This window comes from Lissotriton helveticus, chromosome 9 (genome assembly GCF_964261635.1).
Source record: "Lissotriton helveticus chromosome 9, aLisHel1.1, whole genome shotgun sequence".
Taxonomy (NCBI): domain Eukaryota; kingdom Metazoa; phylum Chordata; class Amphibia; order Caudata; family Salamandridae; genus Lissotriton; species Lissotriton helveticus.
The window spans coordinates 149164968-149188590 of NC_136070.1; the positions used below are offsets into that span (position 1 = coordinate 149164968).

The 23623-nt window shown below is 48.4% G+C and overlaps 1 protein-coding gene across 1 annotated transcript in view; it reads right to left on the reverse strand.

Annotated features, from left to right (window-relative positions):
* Window positions 1-19326, reverse strand: part of MIDEAS (mitotic deacetylase associated SANT domain protein) — a 733716-nt gene extending 714390 nt beyond the window's left edge. The window contains exon 1 of the mRNA XM_078659668.1: window positions 18848-19326. The gene's annotated coding sequence lies outside the window, so the exon portion shown is untranslated. The remainder of the gene's footprint in view (window positions 1-18847) is intronic.
* Between the last annotated feature and the right edge of the window lie 4297 nt (window positions 19327-23623).

Consider the following 23623-nt stretch of genomic DNA (forward strand, 5'->3'; position numbering starts at 1 on the left):
CAACGAGTCCAGGTGAGGCTTGAGCAAGGAGGGATCCACTTGTCCAGTATTCGGCCGCCGGTTTTAACAAGGATGGGGGTGGAGCCGGCAGGGAGAGCAGCCCAGGTGGTAACGGGCGTGCGGGGGCTCCTGGTCCTTGGAGTCCCCCGCTGGAAGCTCGCAGCCCTGCCGGTCAGAGGGACACCCAAACCCCCGCAGAGAGATGGAGCACAGCAAGGCTGTCAGCCGCGCAGCGGGACCCGCGGAGCGGGTCCGGCCAGTCGCAGCGGCAACAGCGGCAGCAGAAAACAGGGAGCCGAGTTCTTCAACGAGTCCAGGTGAGGCTTGTGCAAGGAGGGATCCACTTGTCCAGTATTCGGCCGCCGGTTTTAACAAGGATGGGGGTGGAGCCGGCAGGGAGAGCAGCCCAGGTGGTAACGGGCGCGCGGGGGCTCCTGGTCCTTGGAGTCCCCCGCTGGAAGCTCGCAGCCCTGCCGGTCAGAGGGACACCCAAACCCCCGCAGAGAGATGGAGCACAGCAAGGCTGTCAGCCGCGCAGCGGGACCCGCGGAGCGGGTCCGTCCAGTCGCAGCGGCAACAGCGGCAGCAGAAAACAGGGAGCCGAGTTCTTCAACGAGTCCAGGTGAGGCTTGAGCAAGGAGGGATCCTTTAAGGGTATTTTTCCCTGTTGCCATTACCTCGGGCAGAAGGTTGGGTGAGATTGGGGCCCTGGTGTTTCATGAACCTTAGTTGAGTTTTTTTCAAATAAGGTTGTCCTTCGACCATAACACCAGCTGACAAGGGCAGCGCCATCGGCATCCTCAACACCGACGACTACAATAATGAATGCCAAAAACAACTCGCCATTATCAAATACAATAAAAAAAACTGGAAATGAATCCCACTGAGACGGTTACCAGGCGTATAGGCATCATGGTCATTCAGGCACTAACAAATGGATGGAACATACGAAATGCGGAGGATTTCTTGGTGAAGACGGGAGATTACTTGGTGAAGACCTCACCAACCACTTCCCTACTTCTACATCTTACCCAAGATCCATGAGAATGTTGCACCACCACCCCGCAGGCCTATCGTGTCTGGTATTATCTCACTTTTGGAAACCCTCTGCCAATACTGTGATCATTTTCTACAACCTTTGGTCCAGAAAAATCTGTCTTTCTTGGAAGAGACAAAAGAAACTCTCTGTCTCATTGACAACCTCCTGAAGTCACAAGAGATAACTCTACTTGTCACTTTGGATATAGAGGCCCTAAATACGAACATCCCGCAGGAAGCCAACATCAGAGTCATTGAAGAAATCCTGAAGACCACTACAACCACGTCACCCTTAACCAATGACTTCATTATGTAATGCACAGAAATGGCCTTGAAGAAAAAAAATAATCACATTTCAGGACCAAATCGATCACTAGATCTACAGAACATGCATGGGCAGCACCTTTGCGCCAAGCCTGGCATGCCTGTATTTGGCGCATTTTGAGGCATCTCATATTAACGGAGACTAATCCCTTCTTCAAAGAGATCAAGGAATGGAAAAGTTACATAGATGACATCTTGGGGTTCTGGTCAAGATCGGAAGAATGATGCATGGAGTTCCATGAGTGGATCAACCATCAGGACCCTTTTCAGTAGTTCACTTTATCGTCTTCCTCGAAAGAGATACCTTTCTTGGATCTACTTTTTATACTAGACAACGGCAACCTTACCACCAAGACGTATGGAAAAAAAAAACACTAACCATAATCGCCTTTTGCCATTCAACAGCCACCATCCCAGGGCACTCAGGGAAAATCTTCCCTATGGACAATTTCTCAGATTGATAAGGAATAGTAGCACGATCAATGAGAATCTGTCAAGAAAAAATTACCCCAAACAAACTATCAGGAACGCAAGGAAAAGAGCACGCAACAACCATTGCGATGCCCTTCTGGAAACCTACACGAAACCATAGGAAGACATCACCACCTTCACCCAGATTTCCAACAAAATAAAGAGCATGGTGTTGAAACACTGGCACATCATCAACACGGGGGACCTAAACCTGGAACGCCACAGATTTGCCTTCAAGCGCACACAGAACCTGAAAGACCTACTAGTACAGACTAGACCCCCAATCAAACAGTCCATTGTGTCACGGCTGCTGCTCCTCGGGGTCGGAACGATGCTCAAATGGGGTCCACCTCCAGACGTCCCTGCACTCGGACTATCAGTTACTTCCAGCGCTCAAGGCAGTCAGGCGAGGGAAAGGTAGGGGTAGGAGCAGCAGGGATTGGGACCTGTAACAAAAGAGGGCATACGTTAGTCCACAACCTCACTACCTCCCTGTTCTATCTCTATAATGCTTTTTTAACCCTCACCTGATAATGCTCAGGAGGCGACCCCTTCCCTCTGCTGAAATCCTTCTCTTGCAGGTGCCAAGAGAAGGGATACTGAAAGGAATTCTTTATCACAGTCTTGACGGATCGATATCTCTCCTATTCCCCAAGTAGATAATAAGGGCAGTGATTCACTGTTCCAAACGAAATGATAATATAATCAAAATCAAATGTAGCCTACCGCTCTTCCTGAAAGAGAGGGAAAGTAATGCAACAACAAGTACAAGAATCAGGAGGGTGCAATCCAAGCGGCTCCTGTTTGATGCTCTCAGCCGAGAGTAAATCAAGTAGTCTTAGTGCATGTGGAGGGTGCAATCCAAGCGTCTCCATGAAACACCCAAAAGTAAGAACTGAAACATTTAAGAGCGCGGAGGGTGCAAACCGGCGTCTCACGCGTCTCCCCTTAAACACAGCACCAGCCGGTGACTGTAACGCGGTTTATGAACCGCATTTTGTGAGCGACACGGAGGGGGCAATCCAGGCGTCTCCGGCGTCTCACGTTGATTCCCTTGAGCACAGCACCAGCCGGTGACTGTAACTCAGTTTCTGTACCACGGTCTGTGAGAGAGACGGAGGGGGCAATCCAGGCGTCTCCGGCGTCTCACCATCAAAGATAACCAATTACCGCAAGAGCGCGGAGGGGGCAATCCAAGCGTCTCACGCGCCTCGCGGGTAAAACAAAAGACAGCACCAGCCGGTAACGGTCTATTCACGTCGATACAAACACTCGACACACAACTTGCTCCGCAGCCACAGAGCAGACGAACCGCACTTCAACCGGCAACTTCGCGGGGACAAGGCGTCCGCAACTTCAGAATCTCAAAGGACAAATCACGTGCGCTGTTCGCAGGCACCCATAGGTCTTTATGCCTTCCGAAATCCGTCCCACACCACGCTAGGCATTCTGGGAGATGTAGTCATTCTTCTAGGCAGGCACCGTAGTCAGACCCTGACACATTGAACAGACAACTCTATGGGGCCTTCCGTCGGTGAAAGGACATTATTGATGTGGCAATTGCAACGTGTGCACCTTGCCCACCCACACCAAGGAACTCCAGCTAGGTGACGTAAAATGGACTCTACGCAAACATATAAACTGTAACACTAAGAATTGTGCATCTCTCATCAGGTGACCTTGTAACCTCCTCAATATAGGCATGACCACTAGACAGGTTAGAATCAGGATCAATAAACATTTTAGTAACATATGCTGCAGCCACAGCACCACGAAAATGAGCATTCACTTCAAAGAACAACAACACAAAGAACAACAACACACTACAAAACAACTCCAATGGACCATCCTGGAAATCAACCCCATGTGGAACACCTCTACACTGTTCCATAAAGAACAGAGATGGGAATTCAAATTACATTCCAGCTACCTGGCGTCTCAATGACGAGATCCCCTAGATAGAACTTCAGATATGATTTTTGAGTTTCAGTGTCATGCTCACAAAAAGGTTTTACCACACTATCCTTTTCTATATTTATGCCTCATGTAAGACAATTGTCACACTCATATGATCAGACGGCCTCATAAATGCCATCAACACAACATTGTGAAATTTTTCGGGGATAAACCTGCCGATTATCCACCACCTTTCGGCACTCAATTCCTTTCCCATGCCACCTGCACATCCACTGCACTGTTCAAAAACAGTGGACATAGTCCATACATACTCTTAGCCTCTTCACTGCGGCGCAAATTCCGCCGCAGTGCTGGACATTCCAATCGCGGGCGGACCCCAGCCGTCGTGCGCACAATCCCACTGTGACTTATGACGGCCGGGGCAGTCATGAACATGGAAGAGGTTAGTACAGGACCAATGCTGTTTTCATAATTAATCACAAAAGGGTTTTTACCACATAGGTATACTTCATGAAAAACAACTGTCAAACCGGCACACCCCCTACTGCCACACCGTACGGACAGTCTTGATGTTGCTCCCCCCAGCGCCCCCTCACTCGACTCACATACCACAACAGACACACTGCCCCCCCCCCCCAACAGCCATGCTCGCTCCCTTAGTCCATAGTGAACGACACCCACACGACCCCCCCGCGTTGACACACCCTCGACTAGCTGCAGGTGTAGCAGCTTTACATCAGATGACCATAACCAACCCTTCCCACTCCCCCCCCCTTAGTCCTCGGTTTCCCCTCCTTCCCCCCTTCCCTCACTGTTTATTACAGAATGTTATATCCTCTGTAGCGCTAACATGACCTGGAACATTTGTGATGGGAAAAATAGCTGTGAAATATGAAGCGGAGAACCACTGCATTGGGTGATATGCCCCGTAAACATGACAGGCATCCCAGAGATGTAATGCTATGTATGTTGTAGAATTCATGTTTTACTTCTCCTGTGTTTCCAATAAAGGATATTTAAACAAAAAAAAATGAAAAACAACTGTCAAAACCCAAATGACCGGATGGCCATAGAACCTTCCGAAAATGCCACCAACACCACATTGTAACATTTACTGAGGACAACCATGCCGATAATCGACCATCTATCAGCACTACTTTCTTCCTTTTTAGGTCTCGCCTACGCAGCGTGCATGCGCTGCTTAGGAAAGAGACCTTTAGTAATGGGCACAGCTTTGCGGGAAAAACGTGCACATGTTGCATTACCTTGAATGGCAACGCGTGCACTGCCTTCTCTCAGCCGCACTCCCCCCACCCCCTACTTGCGCAAGCACTTGTTGAACATGGTATGTTTTTTTAAGGAATAAAAACCAAATCATACAAATTTAAACAAAATAAACGGCTTATTATGCAAATTGCAAACAGTGCAATACAATAGGCTGAACAATTAAATTTCTCCAAAGTTATCATTCTAAGCAAGTCGTTTACAATAAGAAATAGTTTATAACAAAATAAACCACACCACGCTTACTTTGGAGTTATTCTGCCGTTTGCAGGTAACGTTGCTACGTGGTTCTGGCTACAAGAAGTTTTCTCGAGACACACTAGTGACACGTTTAATTTATAAAAGGTATTAATATGAGTTTGTTGCTTCTTAGACCATCGCAGCAATGAAAATAAATGTGAAGAATAATTGTTTAGGAGACGTATAGAACGCTCTAGCGCACTCCTCGCTGGAGGAAGATCACTGTCAGAACTCGGGCTTTCAAGATTGAAATAAATCGGCTCAAACTGAAATATACCTAAAAAGCAGACTGTAAACCAGAAATGCTCTCTCTCTTCGCAACCTAACGCTCACACAGCGCATCGGTGCCTCCCCGAAGTGCCAATTACGTATACATTATAAATTGTTACCTCAGCGTGTCCAGTAATCTCTCACATGAACGTCTGTTGCCACTTGACTTTGAAGTGATTCTATTCGGTGTTTACTTAACTCCCACAGAGCTTAGGGAGGAGACTCAGTGCGAATGAATATGCGTTGAATAACTCCTACCGGCTGAACTACAACCCAGCTAAAGGTTCTGAAACATTCTGGTTTCACTTTCTCTTCAGCGGTTAACAAAGGTAATGAAGGTATGACTGTGTTCCGAGGCCAAAACAGAAAGGGACTTCAGTTAACAAGCATTGGCATAGCCAATAGGTCTAGCCTTTGGGACCTTATAAGTTTTTAATTATGCAGCACAATATCCTTGGTGCAACATCGACTGTTGCATGGCTAAACACTTATAATGTCCCGAAGGCGAGACCTATTGGCTATGCCAATGCTCGTTTCCATTCCATCTACTCATTGACTATACAGTTTGATAACAGTATGCATGGCCTATGTATATCCTGTAGTACAGGACCAATGCTGTCTCCATAATTATAATTTGTAACTCTGCTCCTTTTAAACACAACTTGTCACACACTACTCCCCCTAGTGTGATCTAAACCACTCTAAGATGGCACGTGCTCATGTGTAGCCAGATCCCAGGAACGCTTGCAGAGTCACGCGCACGCCTACACGTGACCCGGACGCTGCTAGCAACTGACATGCCCGGGCGCCTCACCGCTACCAGAAACACCGGCAGGCACACAGCAGCCCTCACGGAGACGGCGTGAGGTCGGGTAGGTGAGCAGGCCTCCTTAACCAATGAGAACTGTAAGTAATAAGGCGTTTGCTTGCAATGATGTACTGGCGGTCATCACGTATGGCTGCACCTTTTGGGTTTCTTTTAACAAACGCTACCTTTGTCTAACATTGTGACTAAAATAATAATAATAATACTGAGCTTATAAAGCGCCTGGTTACACTAGCCAGTGTGTCCCCGCGCTGTGCCGCTGAGGAACCCGTCCTGGCCTGTTCCTGTGAGGTGCCCACTCCTGGGCACCCCAGGGTGAAGCCAGGCATCCTAGCGGTAGGGCCGGTATGGAGATTAAGCAAGCTATTGCCCAGAGTTGCAGAGTGGGACCCATGATTAGAGTAGGCACCGAGGCGAGAGAATTATCGGGTCCGAGGACATTGAGCCCAAGACCCTGCCGCGACAGGAATTGAGCCCTGGTCCGGGCCAGACATCTGCATCAGAGTCTGCCGCTCTAACCAGTGAGCCACACTTCTCAAACAGATCTCGATGATACCCACAGCTGTATCTCATGGGGACTTTTCCCATGAAATTTGAGTAAGCGTACTAATTGCAATATATGTGCTATACCTACACAGTGACTTGAGGTTTCTTATCAATGGGGTAACCTAGTATAGTTTTGTGTGTTTTTGCACCGTGTACTGTACTACCTTCCTACCATGGCGGCTTTACAGCAATACTTGACTAATGAAAATATATGTTTGTCTGTCATTGCCACAAATTGGATACTGCGCTATGGGCTAACAATATTTTCATGTATGCCCAATTGTTTGTTCGTCCTTTTGTTGCTATGTCTCCATAGCCCACAATAGAATCACTTACTGTAACATAACAGGAGATGACGATACCACGAGCACTTGGAGGGTCCCAGGCCCCTGTTAAGGTACCCTCTCAGTAGGGTTCAGATGTATTGATGCTGCCTCTCTCTGTTTTTGTTGTTCCAGAATACTATTCCTTCATTCTAGTGACACTAGATTAATTGTTACAGGCCACTACACTTTCCTATCACTCACTGCACTCTCTCTGGCCCTGAAGACGCGCGTGGGATCTCCTCCTGAGACCGAACATTGCGCTAAACATGTCGACCTCTAAACATGCCGATTAGGGGTATGTTGTATGTTTAGCTACTGATGCCCATTATCTCCCTCAAGCAAGCACAACCTTCTGGTTTTTTACCTTTGGCAGAGAGGCCCTTTCTTAATAAACCTATTAGTTACCCCTCCAGTCATCTTTTAACTTCATATTAGGACACCACTGCCACTCGCACCCTTACAGCTTGATCTTAAAAAGATCTTCGATAAAGTTACCCTTCGGGGAACCGTAGGGCATTGCAGCACCGGCCAGATGAGGAGCATTGCCCAATGATGAAGCATGACATCCTTCGGGGTGTGTGAGGGCACCAAGATCAGGACACAATTTCTCCAGCCATTACAGTATGAGAACGACCGCAGTTTTCATTCTCTACTTCTCTTCCATAGGAACAGTGACTCTCGTGGGATGTATGTCCTTCGACCATACCCTACCTTTACTCCAAAGTTTCTGCAGGTTTTCACATATCATATGATTTAATTTTCCCTGGGTTCTTCCCTGCTCCTTCTTCTCAGGAGGAAGGCTCAAAATGGCCACCAGATGGTCGTGACCCAAAAAGAGGCACCTGGCTTGGGATCACTCTCAATAAATATCCATGTGTTGGCCGGTCTGTGCCACTATCCCTCGACTGCAATTGCTAAGCGTATCTACCTGCTGCTCCATGCTTACCTTTTGTCTCCTCCAGACTGGAGGAGACCACTCCGTGACTGATTTTGAGGACAGTGAGGTGAGCTTTGCTGTGGTCTGCCTCTGTGCCAGTTTCCCCTGAGGACCTGTGACCTGAGGGTATCCCTCCAGAAACACCCGCAGAGAGGTACGGTGCCCTTCTCCTAGAGGTCTTGGGTCTACCGATGGTAGTTAGGCGTGTCCCTCATCTTCCCGATCGCCATACGGGCTGGAACGCGTGACTGGGCCAGGCGACCGACACCCGATCTAAGTTCTCTGTGGTCCCGCCTTGGCACGCTGCACTTGCGGCGGCTCAATTTATTCCTGTTGTGGGCTGGGGCGCTTGCCTTTGGTCTAGCGTCCCCCTCCTGACTAGTGGGCTACCAGCGCCATTTGCCTGCAATTGCACAAGAGTGACCCCGCACCCTTCAAATATTATTACAATGTTTGTACATTTACAACAGTGTTAACCATAGATTTCAATAATCCTTCTGAACGTTCTCCCAAGAAATTCAGAGTCAAGTTCTTCAAACAAGAACCCTCCTTGCTGCCCGACCCCTTGCTGGGTTTCGCGTCCCGCACCCGCCCCGGAAGTGGGTGTTACACTTCCGGGTCGGGGGGGCGGGACTTCGACCTTGGAAGGGGTTAAGAGCCTGGGGAGCGCGGGAAGCGGCCTCTTTGTGCCCGCGCTTCCCAGGCTCGCTCCTCGCCCCCACCGTGGGGCCATCTAATTTTCTTTTTTATCTTCACAGGTTGGTCGGGCGTGAAGACTCGAGCGGCGTTGGAAGTATCCCAGCACGGAGGACTTAGTTGGCGGAACGTCGAGGAGAGGCACGGAGCACTGACGGGCGCGAGCGAGAGAAGGACGGTCTTCGTCAGCTTCGCGGGGTGACCAGGTTTACCGTTTAACGGCGAAGCGGAGCACAAGGCGCGGAGTTGTTCGGCGGGACACGAGGTATTGTGCGGGGCGGGTCGGGACTCGTTGGCGGTTCCGGGAAGCGGCCGCAGCAGCTGGGGCTGCCTTGTGTTATACGGTAACATTTTTGTGCACTAGTTTCATTTACAACACTGCAACGAACTGTAAACTATCTAGGAACATAAACTGCTGTTTGTTATCGGGTGTAATCGATATCCGGTACGGTAACTGGCTCTTGTCCCTTCTCGGGTTGAAAGATAAGCAGGCTCAGCTAGGGCAGAGAGTGGAGGGGAGACCAGAGGGTGTGCAATATAAATAACAGAGAATTGGACGTTTTTTGGGTATATTTTGCTGTTGAAAAGGCCCAGTAATATCGTTTTACTAGAGGGCAGATAGGAGTGCATGCCTTTTTAATCTGGGTAGTATCTGGATGGTCTTCTCTGACGCTGCACTGTTTTCTGCCGGTATATTGTTTTCATGTTAAGTGCATGATATCAGCATGATATTTGCTTAATGTTGCAGGGCTGTTGTTAGAAGTACCTGTCCCCTCGTTTTGTTGTGCAGTGATTTGTTGCTTTCATCAGAGTGTGGGTTATACGCTGTGACATAGCATGCAGGTGGAGTAGACCTGGTTCTGTAAATGTGCAAACTAATGCTACGTTTCGAGGATTGTGGAGGGTTTATCTGACGCTGCCTTGTTTACTACCGGTACATTGATCTCCAATGGTAAGTGCATAATATTTGCTTAAGCCAGCAGAACGGTTATTAGAATATAGGCATTAGTAGCAAGGAATATTCGTTGATTTGCTTGCTATTCGCTTTTTAACACATTTTCTCTCATAAGGGCTCAAGAATTGAATACTGGGGGCCGGGCAGCTGCAGAGGGCAGTTCATTTGATGTTTTCCGGCAGCCAGCTCGTAGCTCGTGAGCCTTCAACAGGGTCAGGTACGGAGCACGGTGTGCTCACAAGTCACATATTGAGTAGAGTAGGGTGTGAACAGTATGCCGGCGAGACGAGGGTCAGGGAATCCGAGTGTGGGTCGGATGTTTCAGACGATGATGCGTAGGATGTCAGCCATGGATAAGCGCTTGGGGAAGGTTGACAAGTTGGGTAAGACTGTGGCGGAATTGGGAGCAAGGGTAGATGCCCAGGCAGGCCCATCGGGAAGGCCTAAGCGAACGATAGTACCCCCCAAACCGAGGGGTGAGTTTGAATCACCGCCCAAGCGTGCCAGAACCAAGAAGGTGGGGGGTCGCCCCCCGAGGTCCGGGGAGGGTGGGGGGGTCCCCGGGTTCAATTCCTAAGGTACTGCCAGTGATACCTAGCTCTCCGGTGACTACCCCTCCGCCAGTGGTACCTAGCTCCTCGAGGACTACCCCTCCGCCCCCTGCGGGCGTTCCGGCTCCTGCCTAAGGGGGTGTTCCAACGACACCGGTCGTGCCACCCACCGCCCCGGTCCCCATGGCTATCCCGCTAACAATTGCGCCTGCGACTACACCGGTACCAACTGTTGTAGCACCGGTCTTGCCTTGCCCGGGGCCAGTGCCACCAGAATTGGCGGCACAGATAGCGGCAGTACTGCCCTGGTTGGGGATTGGGGGAGTGTTGCCAGCCACAGCAGATCCCACGGCAGAGTCACACAAGTTGGTGGCTCAAATATTGATGGCCAGCGGTCAGGGCAGCACGCTGGGTGCAACAATTTCTCCCCAAACAGGTACAGCGAATACGGGGGGAGCAGCCAAGACAGTCGACTCTACACAACCCAATGAAAATTGTAAGGAGGTTGCCCTGCCGTCGACTCTACACAACCCAATGAAAATGGTAAGGAGGTTGCCCTGCCGGTGATGGGCGAGGGCTCAATACCCTCCAGGGGGGAGTGTCTAGCGCAACATGTATCCCAGAGTGTGAAGGAGTTAATTTGGGCAGACAAGTATGTTAATATTTTTTCACTGCTATTCGATAACAGGGAATGGGAATACGCTAAATCAATGAAAGATATGATGTTGCCTAGCGAATGGAGATCACAACTGCACAAATTTAGGGTGGAGGAGACACTCATAAACTGGCTCAGGGCGTTTTCTGTTTATAGTGCAGTGATTGGAGAACGATTTCCAGGTATGCAATCGGTTATGGCCTGCTATCAGAGCAGGATTACAATGTACCATGAGAATCATGGGGGGGGTGTATGGAAAGAATACGACATTGCTTTCAGGAAATCCAGAGAGTTCAACAGGTCTTTAGCATGGGACAAGGTAGATTCTATTTCCTGGCATTCCCAGTTTGAGAAGGGTCAATCCGCCAGCACTAGTGCGGCCTGGAATAAAGGTTATTCGCCCAAGCCCCAACAGCCCTTTCAGCAGCCCTTTCGACCAGCGCAGGGTGGGGAGATGGGTACAAAAAACAGAGGTAATACGGGCGGTAAAGGGGTGTGCTGGGATTTCAACAGGCGGACGTGCAGCAGAGCACCTGGCACTTGCAAATTCAGGCACGCGTGCAACGTATGCGGCCATCCCTCCCACCCAGAGACAACATGCAGGGCAAAGGGCAATGGGTCTGGCAACAGAGGGAGGAGGAAACCGGAATAACAAAATACACCCCATTATGGCACATTCTCCTATTTTGTTGACGGCCATGATCCCCTGGCTCAATAGGTACCCTAATCACACTTCCGGGAGGTTGTTACAAGAGGGTTTCACACATGGTTTTCGAATTCCAGCTGGGAGTTATATCGGGACACCACAGTGCAGGAACCAGTTATCAGTTCTGACCAATCCCAAGGTGGTAGCGAACAAAATTGAGAAGGAACTGCGCTTAGGGAGGGTAGCGGGACCCTTTAATGACATTCCTGCACAGAATTTTGTCTGTTCACCATTAGGCGTAGTGCCAAAAAAGGAAAAGGGAGAGTACAGGCTCATACACAATTTGTCAGCACCTAAGGGCCTATCTTTGAATGATGCAATAGATGAGTCAATTTGCAGTGTGAAATATGCTTCTTTTGATCAGGCAGCGGACATGTTGAGGACCTTGGGCCCTGGGGCATTGATGGCCAAATCAGATATTGAATCAGCCTTTAAACTTCTCCCGGTGCACCCAGCGGACCAGCGCCTGTTGGGTTTCTCTTTTGAAGGAAAGTACTACATGGATAAGTGCATGCCCATGGGCTGCTCTATCTCATGTTCATATTTTGAACAATTCAGCTCTTTCCTCGAGTGGGTCTTCAGACAATCTTCAGGGCACCAGCATGTCATGCATTATCTAGACGATTTTCTTTTCCTGGGTCCGGGGGGATCACGGGAGTGCGCGTCAGCATTGCAGGAGTTTTGCGTGCTCATGCATACTTTTGGGGTCCCGCTGGCACAGGGGAAAACAGTAGGGCCATTGACGTGCTTAGAATTCTTGGGAATTGAATTGGATTCAGTGGAAGGCTGCTTTAGACTACCCATGGATAAGATTCAAAAATTCAAGGCAACTCTTGAGCTATGCTTGCAGGCAAAGAAAGTAACTTTACAATTGCACCAACACTACATTGTAACATTTACTGAGGACAACCATGCCGATAATCGACCATCTATCAGCACTACTTTCTTCCTTTTTAGGTCTCGCCTGCGCAGCGTGCATGCGTTGCTTAGGAAAGAGACCTTTAGTAATGGGCACAGCTTTGCGGGAAAAACGTGCACATGTTGCATTACCTTGAATGGCAACGCGTGCACGTTTGGCGAGTCCCTTGGGGAGTGAGCAGCGCCATGTGTTAGCAATCATCGTTCTCACTCGCTCCCGCAAGGGAAACGCTGCCTTCTCTCAGCCGCACTCCCCCCACCCCCTACTTGCGCAAGCACTTGTTGAACATGGTATGTTTTTTTAAGGAATAAAAACCAAATCATACAAATTTAAACAAAATAAACGGCTTATTATGCAAATTGCAAACAGTGCAATACAATAGGCTGAACAATTAAATTTCTCCAAAGTTATCATTCTAAGCAAGTCGTTTACAATAAGAAATAGTTTATAACAAAATAAACCACACCACGCTTACTTTGAAGTTATTCTGCCGTTTGCAGGTAACGTTGCTACGTGGTTCTGGCTACAAGAAGTTTTCTCGAGACACACTAGTGACACGTTTAATTTATAAAGGTATTAATATGAGTTTGTTGCTTCTTAGACCATCGCAGCAATGAAAATAAATGTGAAGAATAATTGTTTAGGAGAAGTATAGAACGCTCTAGCACACTCCTCGCTGGAGGAAGATCACTGTCAGAACTCGGGCTTTCAAGATTGAAATAAATCGGCTCAAACTGAAATATACCTAAAAAGCAGACTGTAAACCAGAAATGCTCTCTCTCTTCGCAACCTAACGCTCACACAGCGCATCGGTGCCAATTACGTATACATTATAAATTGTTACCTCAGCGTGTCAAGTAATCTCTCACATGAACGTCTGTTGCCACTTGACTTTGAAGTGATTCTATTCGGTGTTTACTTAACTCCCACAGAGCTTAGGGAGGAGACTCAGTGCGAATGAATATGCGTTGAATAACTCCTACCGGCTGAACTACAACCCAGCTAAAGGTTCTGAAACATTCTGGTTTCACTTTCTCTTCAGCGGTTAACAAAGGTAATGAAGGTATGACTGTGTTCCGAGGCCAAAACAGAAAGGGACTTCAGTTAACAAGCATTGGCATAGCCAATAGGTCTAGCCTTTGGGACCTTATAAGTTTTTAATTATGCAGCACAATATCCTTGGTGCAACATCGACTGTTGCATGGCTAAACACTTATAATGTCCCGAAGGCGAGACCTATTGGCTATGCCAATGCTTGTTTCCATTCCATCTACTCATTGACTATACAGTTTGATAACAGTATGCATGGCCTATGTATCCATAATTATAATTTGTAACTCTGCTCCTTTTAAACACAACTTGTCACACACTACTCCCCCTAGTGTGATCTAAACCACTCTAAGATGGCACGTGCTCATGTGTAGCCAGATCCCAGGAACGCTTGCAGAGTCACGCGCACGCCTACACGTGACCCGGACGCTGCTAGCAACTGACATGCCCGGGCGCCTCACCGCTACCAGAAACACCGGAAGGCACACAGCAGCCCTCATGGAGACGGCGTGAGGTCGGGTAGGTGAGCAGGCCTCCTTAACCAATGAGAACTGTAAGTAATAAGGCGTTTGCTTGCAATGATGTACTGGCGGTCATCACGTATGGCTGCACCTTTTGGGTTTCTTTTAACAAACGCTACCTTTGTCTAACATTGTGACTAAAATAATAATAATAATACTGAGCTTATAAAGCGCCTGGTTACACTAGCCAGTGTGTCCCCGCGCTGTGCCGCTGAGGAACCCGTCCTGGCCGGTTCCTGTGAGGTGCCCACTCCTCGGCACCCCAAGGTGAAGCCAGGCATCCTAGCGGTAGGGCCGGTATGGAGATTAAGCAAGCTATTGCCCAGAGTTGCAGAGTCGGACCCATGATTAGAGTAGGCACCGAGGCGAGAGAATTATCGGGTCCGAGGACATTGAGCCCAAGACCCTGCCGCGACGGGAATTGAGCCCTGGTCCGGGCCAGACATCTGCATCAGAGTCTGCCGCTCTAACCAGTGAGCCACACTTCTCAAACAGATCTCGATGATACCCACAGCTGTATCTCATGGGGACTTTTCCCATGAAATTTGAGTAAGCGTACTAATTGCAATATATGTGCTATACCTACACAGTGACTTGAGGTTTCTTATCAATGGGGTAACCTAGTATAGTTTTGTGTGTTTTTGCACCGTGTACTGTACTACCTTCCTACCATGGCGGCTTTACAGCAATACTTGACTAATGAAAATATATGTTTGTCTGTCTTGCCACAAATTGGATACTGCGCTATGGGCTAACAATATTTTCATGTATGCCCAATTGTTTGTTCGTCCTTTTGTTGCTATATCTCCATAGCCCACAATAGAATCACTTACTGTAACATAACAGGAGATGACGATACCACGAGCACTTGGGGGGTCCCAGGCCCCTGTTAAGGTACCCTCTCAGTAGGGTTCAGATGTATTGATGCTGCCTCTCTCTGTTTTTGTTGTTCCAGAATACTATTCCTTCATTCTAGTGACACTAGATTAATTGTTACAGGCCACTACACTTTCCTATCACTCACTGCACTCTCTCTGGCCCTGAAGACGCGCGTGGGATCTCCTCCTGAGACCGAACATTGCGCTAAACATGTCGACCTCTAAACATGCCGATTAGGGGTATGTTGTATGTTTAGCTACTGATGCCCATTATCTCCCTCAAGCAAGCACAACCTTCTGGTTTTTTACCTTTGGCAGAGAGGCCCTTTCTTAATAAACCTATTAGTTACCCCTCTAGTCATCTTTTAACTTCATATTAGGACACCACTGCCACTCGCACCCTTACAGCTTGATCTTAAAAAGATCTTCGATAAAGTTACCCTTCGGGGGAACCGTAGGGCATTGCAGCACCGGCCAGATGAGGAGCATTGCCCAATGATGAAGCATGACATCCTTCGGGGTGTGTGAGGGCACCAAGATCAGGACACAATTTCTCCAGCCATTACAGTATGAGAACGACCGCAGTTTTCATTCTCTACTTCTCTTCCATAGGAACAGTGACTCTCGTGGGATGTATGTCCTTCGACCATACCCTACCTTCACTCCAAAGTTTCTGCAGGTTTTCACATATCATATGATTTAATTTTCCCTGGGTTCTTCCCTGCTCCTTCTTCATCTCAGGAGGAAGGCTCAAAATGGCCACCAGATGGTCGTGACCCAAAAAGAGGCACCTGGCTTGGGATCACTCTCAATAAATATCCATGTGTTGGCCGGTCTGTGCCACTATCCCTCGACTGCAATTGCTAAGCGTATCTACCTGCTGCTCCATGCTTACCTTTTGTCTCCTCCAGACTGGAGGAGACCACTCCGTGACTGATTTTGATGACAGTGAGGTGAGCTTTGCTGTGGTCTGCCTCTGTGCCAGTTTCCCCTGAGGACCTGTGACCTGAGAGTATCCCTCCAGAAACACCCGCAGAGAGGTACGGTGCCCTTCTCCTAGAGGTCTTGGGTCTACCGATGGTAGTTAGGCGTGTCCCTCATCTTCCCGATCGCCATACGGGCTGGAAAGCGTGACTGGGCCAGGCGACCGACACCCGATCTAAGTTCTCTGTGGTCCCGCCTTGGCACGCTGCACTTGCGGCGGCTCAATTTATTCCTGTTGTGGGCTGGGGCGCTTGCCTTTGGTCTAGCGTCCCCCTCCTGACTTGTGGGCTACCAGCGCCATTTGCCTGCAATTGCACAAGAGTGATCCCGCACCCTTCAAATATTATTACAATGTTTGTACATTTACAACAGTGTTAACCATAGATTTCAATAATCCTTCTGAACGTTCTCCCAAGAAATTCAGAGTCAAGTTCTTCAAAAAAGAGTTCTTTATTCATAAATGATGATTGAGTCAATAGCCAACGCGTTTTGTCTCCGTGACCGGACTTCTTCAGGGCTTGTCAAGTTTCTTCTTTTTTTAATTGATAGAACCAGATGACCACACGCCTTACTACATGCCGATACTCTTCGCGGCCTTTACTCTCCAAGATCCTTTAAAATTGGAACCATCAATATCATGGAACCATGACTGTTTTCGTTCTATTAAATCACCTGATTTTTCATGTGTGAAGAATAACAAGAACTTATATCTTAAAAAAAAAAAGAAGAAACTTGACAAGCCCTGAAGAAGTCCGGTCACGGACGAAACGCGCTGGCTATTGACTCCATCATTTATGAATAAAGAACTCTTTTTTGAAGAACTTGACTCTGAATTTCTTGGGAGAACGTTCAGGAGGATTATTGAAATCTATGGTTAACACTGTTGTAAATTTACAAACATTGTAATAATATTTGAAGGGTGCGGCGTCACTCTTGTGCAATTTATTAGAAAGCTAAGTTTCTTGGCTCTCGATTATTGGGATCTAGGGGATTGTGTCCCAGACCATCTGCACCTTCATTTTTATAAAACCTTTAGGACTTCATAACCAGTGCGGGCAAGGTAGCCTTAATCCCCGTTTCCGGTCTGAACACCATTTGCCTGCAATGCCTTCTCCCAGCAGTGAATCGCTTCTGTTTGCTGTCTGGTGATTAGTATGCTAGCGTTTCACCCTGACTGTGTGACGAGGGAGATAATATGCTCACATTTGCCAGAGTCTCCAGCTCGACAACAGTTTTGGAATACCTTTAACCCTATTGAGGCCCCAGTTTGATTACTGCATTCTGGAGGCCTTGCTGCCTCTATGTTTACGTTTATGAAAAAGCTGTTATCTCAAACATTGCAAAAGGATGTCAGTGTTAAGATTTAAACCTCAAGAAATTATTCAAATTAAGAGGCATGGTCTGTCGTTATACAACAATAGTGCTTATGCTGGACAGTAGCATGTTTCCACACAGCAATAAATCTGAGTAGAGGTATAACATAAAGAAATCTGGTGGGTGATAAAACTGATCATCCAATGAGATCTTCCGGAGGTCTATGGCAGTGTGGCAAGCAATGGAGGAGTGCTCGACCTTTGGTTCAGTGATCTCCACAACACCACTCACACCTTAGACGGTGTTAAAAAAAAAACTGTCTGGTACACCTCAGAGTACCTTCACAAAATGAGATCAACTAAAGCAAGACTAATTCTGGGCAATTTTATTATTCCCTCTCTACCTTGAAGCTACAAGCCGAGAAAGAGCACCGCAGAACAGGACAGTTGTCAATTACGAAAACAGTCCTCAAATTGACAATAAATGCTAGATGTTTTTATTACAACACAAGTTACACAAAAATACACTGACACATCTATTATTTAGCACAACCTAAAAAAAGTAAATATTCATCGTGTTTGTGACGAGATAAAAATAAGATATACAGCCCTGTTTACAGAAACGGAGCAACAGAACTCGGTGAGTGAAAAAATGAGCGCTCATGTAAGGTGCTTTAAATTAAAGAAAAAAAGAAGTTCTGACAAACATCTGCTAAAATGGGAGCTGAGAATGGATAGTAGTAATTGGTTCACACTCTCAGTGAGGGCTGAACACAGGAAGAGGCACGAGACATTTATGCTGTGGACAAATGGGGAGAAAGAATATGATAGATGATGGAGCAGCAAATAGAAAGCCTATGGGCGAGCTGAAGGCCACAAAGTATATACAACATGTCTCTTCAAGACAAGGCATGCATTGTCTAGAGCGGAGACCTGAAAATGGGACTGTGATTCGAGAGAGGGAGCAGACCTCATTTCATACACATGGACCCTGTTACAACTACTGTCGACCGGTATTAATGCAAGGCGTCTACTTATGGAAGGGATTCCCACTGGGGTCATAAACCACAAATCCCTGCTCACCACTGTTGCAGGTTTACAAGAGGTAACTATGGTTATTATTTTGCATCCTTCACCACTCAATATGTAACGAAGACCTAGGTGTATAAACATATTGGTGTCTTTAGGAATGGGCAAATTATTGTTGTTACTTTATATTCCTTGTATTTTTTTAAATGATTTCCAATGATACTTGAATTATTTCTTATAATCTAAATCCCAATATATCCCTCCGAATATATGAGCACTTCAGACTGAGGGCCGATTCACAAACACAGGTATAGAGATAAACATATTCAAGTTACATCTTACTCGAGATTTTACATGATCAAACTCATGTTCTTACGTAACTTTCACATGCCAGGAAGTAAAAGTACTCACTAAAAACTCAGGATTGGGAGTGACCTTAGTAGGCCACAAGATGTATCATTATCACTCTGCTTCGACCGTCTGCCTTCTGGCCCAAAATCCCGCAGTAAAAAACCTGGGGTTGGAGGGGCACACGCGTAAGGAAGTAGGGGGACCTGGGTGTTCCCGAACAGGCGCCAAGTTCGGAACACAAGCAGCAGATTTGGCGGGCCCGAGAAAATTGCTCCACAAAACAACAAAAATTATCGTCAGTCAGCAAGGTGAGAACTTCGGACAGGTAAAGCTTCTAGAAAGCGGGAGCCAACCTGACAGCGAGACTTAGTCCAGTGCCAACAAGTGCCGCATACTCGGTCTCCACTGGGTTGTGGTGGGAGGGGGCGCTGTAGGCCCGGCGACAAGGGTGAGAGAGAGAAGGGGCAGTGAGTGGCGCAGCCTCTCAAAGCGCGTGCTACCTGACGGAGGCGCGAGGCCAGCGGAGGCGGAACACACCGGTAGGGGGAGCCTTTGGTTGGTGCGGGCAGGGCCAAAACGTCAGTGAAGGTGCACATAGAGGGTGGCTATAGAAATAGGACTAAGTGTTCGCAGTCAACATTTAGTCCGAAATATATATAATGTATATCGTTATCTATATACACACAGAGAGATCGATTTAAAAATGCCTCTCCTTTGATGATGGGATGTGTTCCCATGGCAGGTTTGTGGTCTTGTTTTTGGGTAATGGTTCACTCTGTTTCAGTACTGGAATGAAGGGGAGACCCGCTAAATCCCCAATCCGACAGCTATTTTTTAACCGGATAGAGAGAGGACCCACCTAGCCCCCAGTGAAATATGCTGAATTGGTCGCGGTATAATTTGCCAATACAGCAGCGCCCCAATGTTTTCTGCTTTCTGTTCACAGCAGCAACGTGCAGGCAGTGACGGATCTTATTAGGCGCAACTTTTCTCACGCTACGTAGCGCCCTCCAGCGGCACGCTACCTTGAACATTCGCAGCCTCGCGCTTCTGTGTACATACGTCACGAACGCTCACTGAAAAACATTTGCGCTCACCTTCAGTCACTGTCCGCTGAAAGCGAGAGGATGTGATTGTATTGGGATACAATGTCGTTTCGTGGTATTCTTCTTAGGATCTTGATGACCTGGGGTCCACATCTGTCCGCGAACGTTGCTGCTAGCAGGTTGGCGAGGTCCTCTCTTTTTTCGGCATCATCAAGGACTCCCCTGGGGATCTGAGACTCAGCATGAAAGCGGAAGGCACGGAGATCGGCTTCAGTCAGCTCCTCAAGGATTTTCAGAAGCACCACTCTTGTGTTCTCCATCTCTCTTCATGCTCGGCGGCCTGTGTCCTGGCACCAAGGGGACTTCCTGAAACCACCCTGCACGGAAACGCTTTTACTTTCGCTTTCTGTTACTTCAGTTTGGCTTACAAAAAAGGCACGAGGAAAGTGAAGAAAGAAGACAAGGATGTTTTTGCTGTTGTGGAAAAACATGGCAGTTTGGACTACTTACTTGTCGATGGCACAGTCATTTTTATTATCTGTTTTATTATCTAGATTGGCCAATTCTATGACAGGACAGGAGGCTCCAATTATGCTAGTCTCATTTCTTTATTTAGAAATGCCCAGCAGCCATGTAAAACTACATTACCCAGAAACACTTGGGTCAAAACCATAGAGTCTGTACTATAAATAGCCATGTAGACAATCCCACTTCCTCTTTCTTTGCGGCTCCGCAGCCAGTTAAGTGCTCTCATTCTATATTCTTTACTTACATATTGTATTTGCATTGTTGTTGTTGTTAGCGCTTTGCTCGCGCTGTCTGCCGCCTTTTCGTCGCGTCTCTGTGCTCGTTGGGCGTTGCGGCAGGGAGCGTGTGTCACTTCCCAGGGTCTGGGCGCGTGCCGCCTGTGTCCCGTACTCTTATGGAGTGGAGCTTTGGGGACGGGCAGCCTCGCGCGCGTCTGACGCGAGTTGCTTCCGTGTTGAGAGGCTTGCCGGTTCACCGCGCACGCGCGGTTTGTATTCCTCACGCGTCTGGAATTCTGTTTCCAGGGCGGCGCCGGCTCTGACAGTTCGTCGACAAGACGCACACGCCCACGGCCTCCCAGCTGTTCCCTTGACACCGGAGCTTCAGAAAGAGTCCCGGTTGGCTAATTTGCATAGGCTTTGCCGAGAGTGAGCATTTTTATCGACAGCAAGCCCTCCCTCCACCCTCTAACGATTTTTGGTGCAGTTTTTTTCTGCTTGTCTTGCTTGCTGTGAGGTTTTTTCACTCCCTCAGACTCTGCCATTGGCATACCATAACTTTTAGTCACCTTGTGGGCTCTTTGACTTTTCACTACCTGTGTACCATGAGTGATAACTATTATTATGAGGATGATGGTGGCTATGAGGAAGCAGGACCTGGTTGAGGCCCTTGACAAGGGGGTTCAGCATTCTATGAATAAGGCGCTTGTACGGGCTATCACGCCCCTTAAGCGCCATTTGACTCAATATTCTCGGCAACAATGTTGGGTGCCTTCGTCGAAAAAGTCAACTTCATCTCCTGGTAATCCGCATTCTTCAGATTTTCGCAGATTGGCGCAGTCCTTATCCTCTTCCCAGTCTAAGGCTCTTCCAGTTGAGGCGGACAGTGATGACCAGAACTCCTCGTCATCCTCTGAGGTTCTTCCTCCGCCACCAAAGAAGAAGAAATGTAAAGAACATTTTGTGGATGCGCCCAGTCATCCTCCTGTTTTGACCTTTGAGCCTGCAGACATTGTGCATCCTCATTCCACTGCGTGGCTTCCTTCCCCGGCTGTGGCGGAGTATGTTCAGCAACATATCCGTCGACCATTTGCTAATGACGTTCGTGCGCGTCTCCGCTCAGATTGTCCTCGGCCTGATTTGGCGGATAACCTAGCGGACACGCCTGAGGTCGATCCTTCCATGCTGACCTACTTGAGGAAGTTTTCCAAGGACCCAAAGAAGGGTTTGGATCGGTCCTGGCGGGCTTGTCAGGAGAAGGTCTTGGATCTCCTGGGGCCTCTTACTAAGATCTTAGATTTAGGTTTCATGGCCAAGGAATCCTCATCCACAGTTGACCCTGATGAGTTGATCGAATGGGCGCAGCGGGCGATTTGTCAGCTGGGTAACGCCAACTGCGCGCTCTCTAGTGAGCGTCGACGGTCCATTCTCCTCAAGTTGGACCCAAAATTGGCAGAACTTTCGGCTTCCGAGGCAGTGGCTGCGGCTCAGGGCCTCCTTTTCGGGCAACCCTTTCTGAAAGAGCTCACTCATTTTGTCAGTACTTTCAGCAGCATTGACAAAGCCCAGGCATCTTTGAAGCGGGCCATGCGTCCGGTTTTCAGCAGGGCCGGACGAAACAGGGGACGCTCGTCCGGCCGTGGTCAACCACAACCCACGCAGCGTGGGTATCAGTCCCATAGGGGAGGCCAACAAGATTCGGGCTACGCCCAGCGTTCCAATTTCTACCCATCCAGAAAAGGACGTGGTCAATATAAGAATGGACGTTCCGGTGGTGCTTCCGGCGGATATCAGGATTCCGCCACTTCAGGTGAGACTTCTTCCTGCTTGCAGTGTTGTTCTGGGGGGCAGGATTCGCCTTTTTCTACACAATTGGCGCTCAATCTCCAGCGATGCATGGGTGCTGGAGACGGTTCAGGGATACAAAATCGAGTTCTATCATCCCTTGCGTCAGTCCCATCCTCCTTTTCCCTTCATTTCTCAAAGCAAAATCAAGAGTTCATCACAGAGGAACTCAAGTCTCTGGAGTTGAAAGGGGCAATTGTGCCGACAGTACGCCACCCTCAGGGTTTTGCCAGCTCGGTCTTCCTGGTGGAGAAGAAGGGAGGGGGATTGAGGTTAGTTCTCAACCTGAAGGAGTTCAATGCGGGAGTGGTTTACCGCCACTTCAAGATGGAGGGCATCCATCTGTTGAGGGATCTCCTGCGAGAACGGGATTGGATGGTTCGTCTAGACCTCAAGGACGCTTACCTCTCTGTTCCGATCTTCAGTCCCCATCGCCGCTTTCTGCAAATCCAGTGGCTGGGGACTTGGTATCAGTATCAGGTTCTACCCTTCGGCCTTTCGTCAGCACCTTGGTGCTTCACGAAACTGTTACGTCCGGTTGTGAAGTCTCTCCGCTCTCGCGGGGTTCGTTTGATCATCTATTTGGACGAAATCCTCCTTCTGGCGGACTGTCCTGTCAAGCTAATGTCCCATCTGGAGTGGACTATCGACCTGCTCCAGTCCCTCGGTTTTCTAGTGAAGGTTCCCAAGTCTGTGCTACGTCCTACTCAAGGGATAGATTTCTTGGGGTTCAGGGTCAACTCCCTCACTTGTCAGCTTCTGTTACCCCATCAGAAGATTCGTTACATCAAACGGGAATTGACTTCCGTTATTTCGAGTCAGACGGTGTCATTGAGATCGTTAGCACGAGTAGTCGGTCTCTTAGCGTCTTCCCTGCAAGCGATCTTCCCGGCTCCGCTGCACTACCGTGCGTTGCAGCGTCTCAAGATTCAGCATCTTCAACGGGGCCTCCGTTATTCCGATCAGATTCCTCTTTCGGAGGAGGCGAGGTCGGAAATGCAATGGTGGCTGGATCATATGGAAGCCTGGAACGGTCGGGCTCTTTTCGGATCCTCTCTGGAAATTGTGATCGAGTCGGATGCCAGTCGTTGGGGCTGGGGGGCCCGCTGCGGCCCAATCTCGACGGGGGGACGATGGTCTCCCCAGGAACTTTCACTCCACATAAACTGTTTGGAGTTGCTAGCGGGGTAATTCGCGAT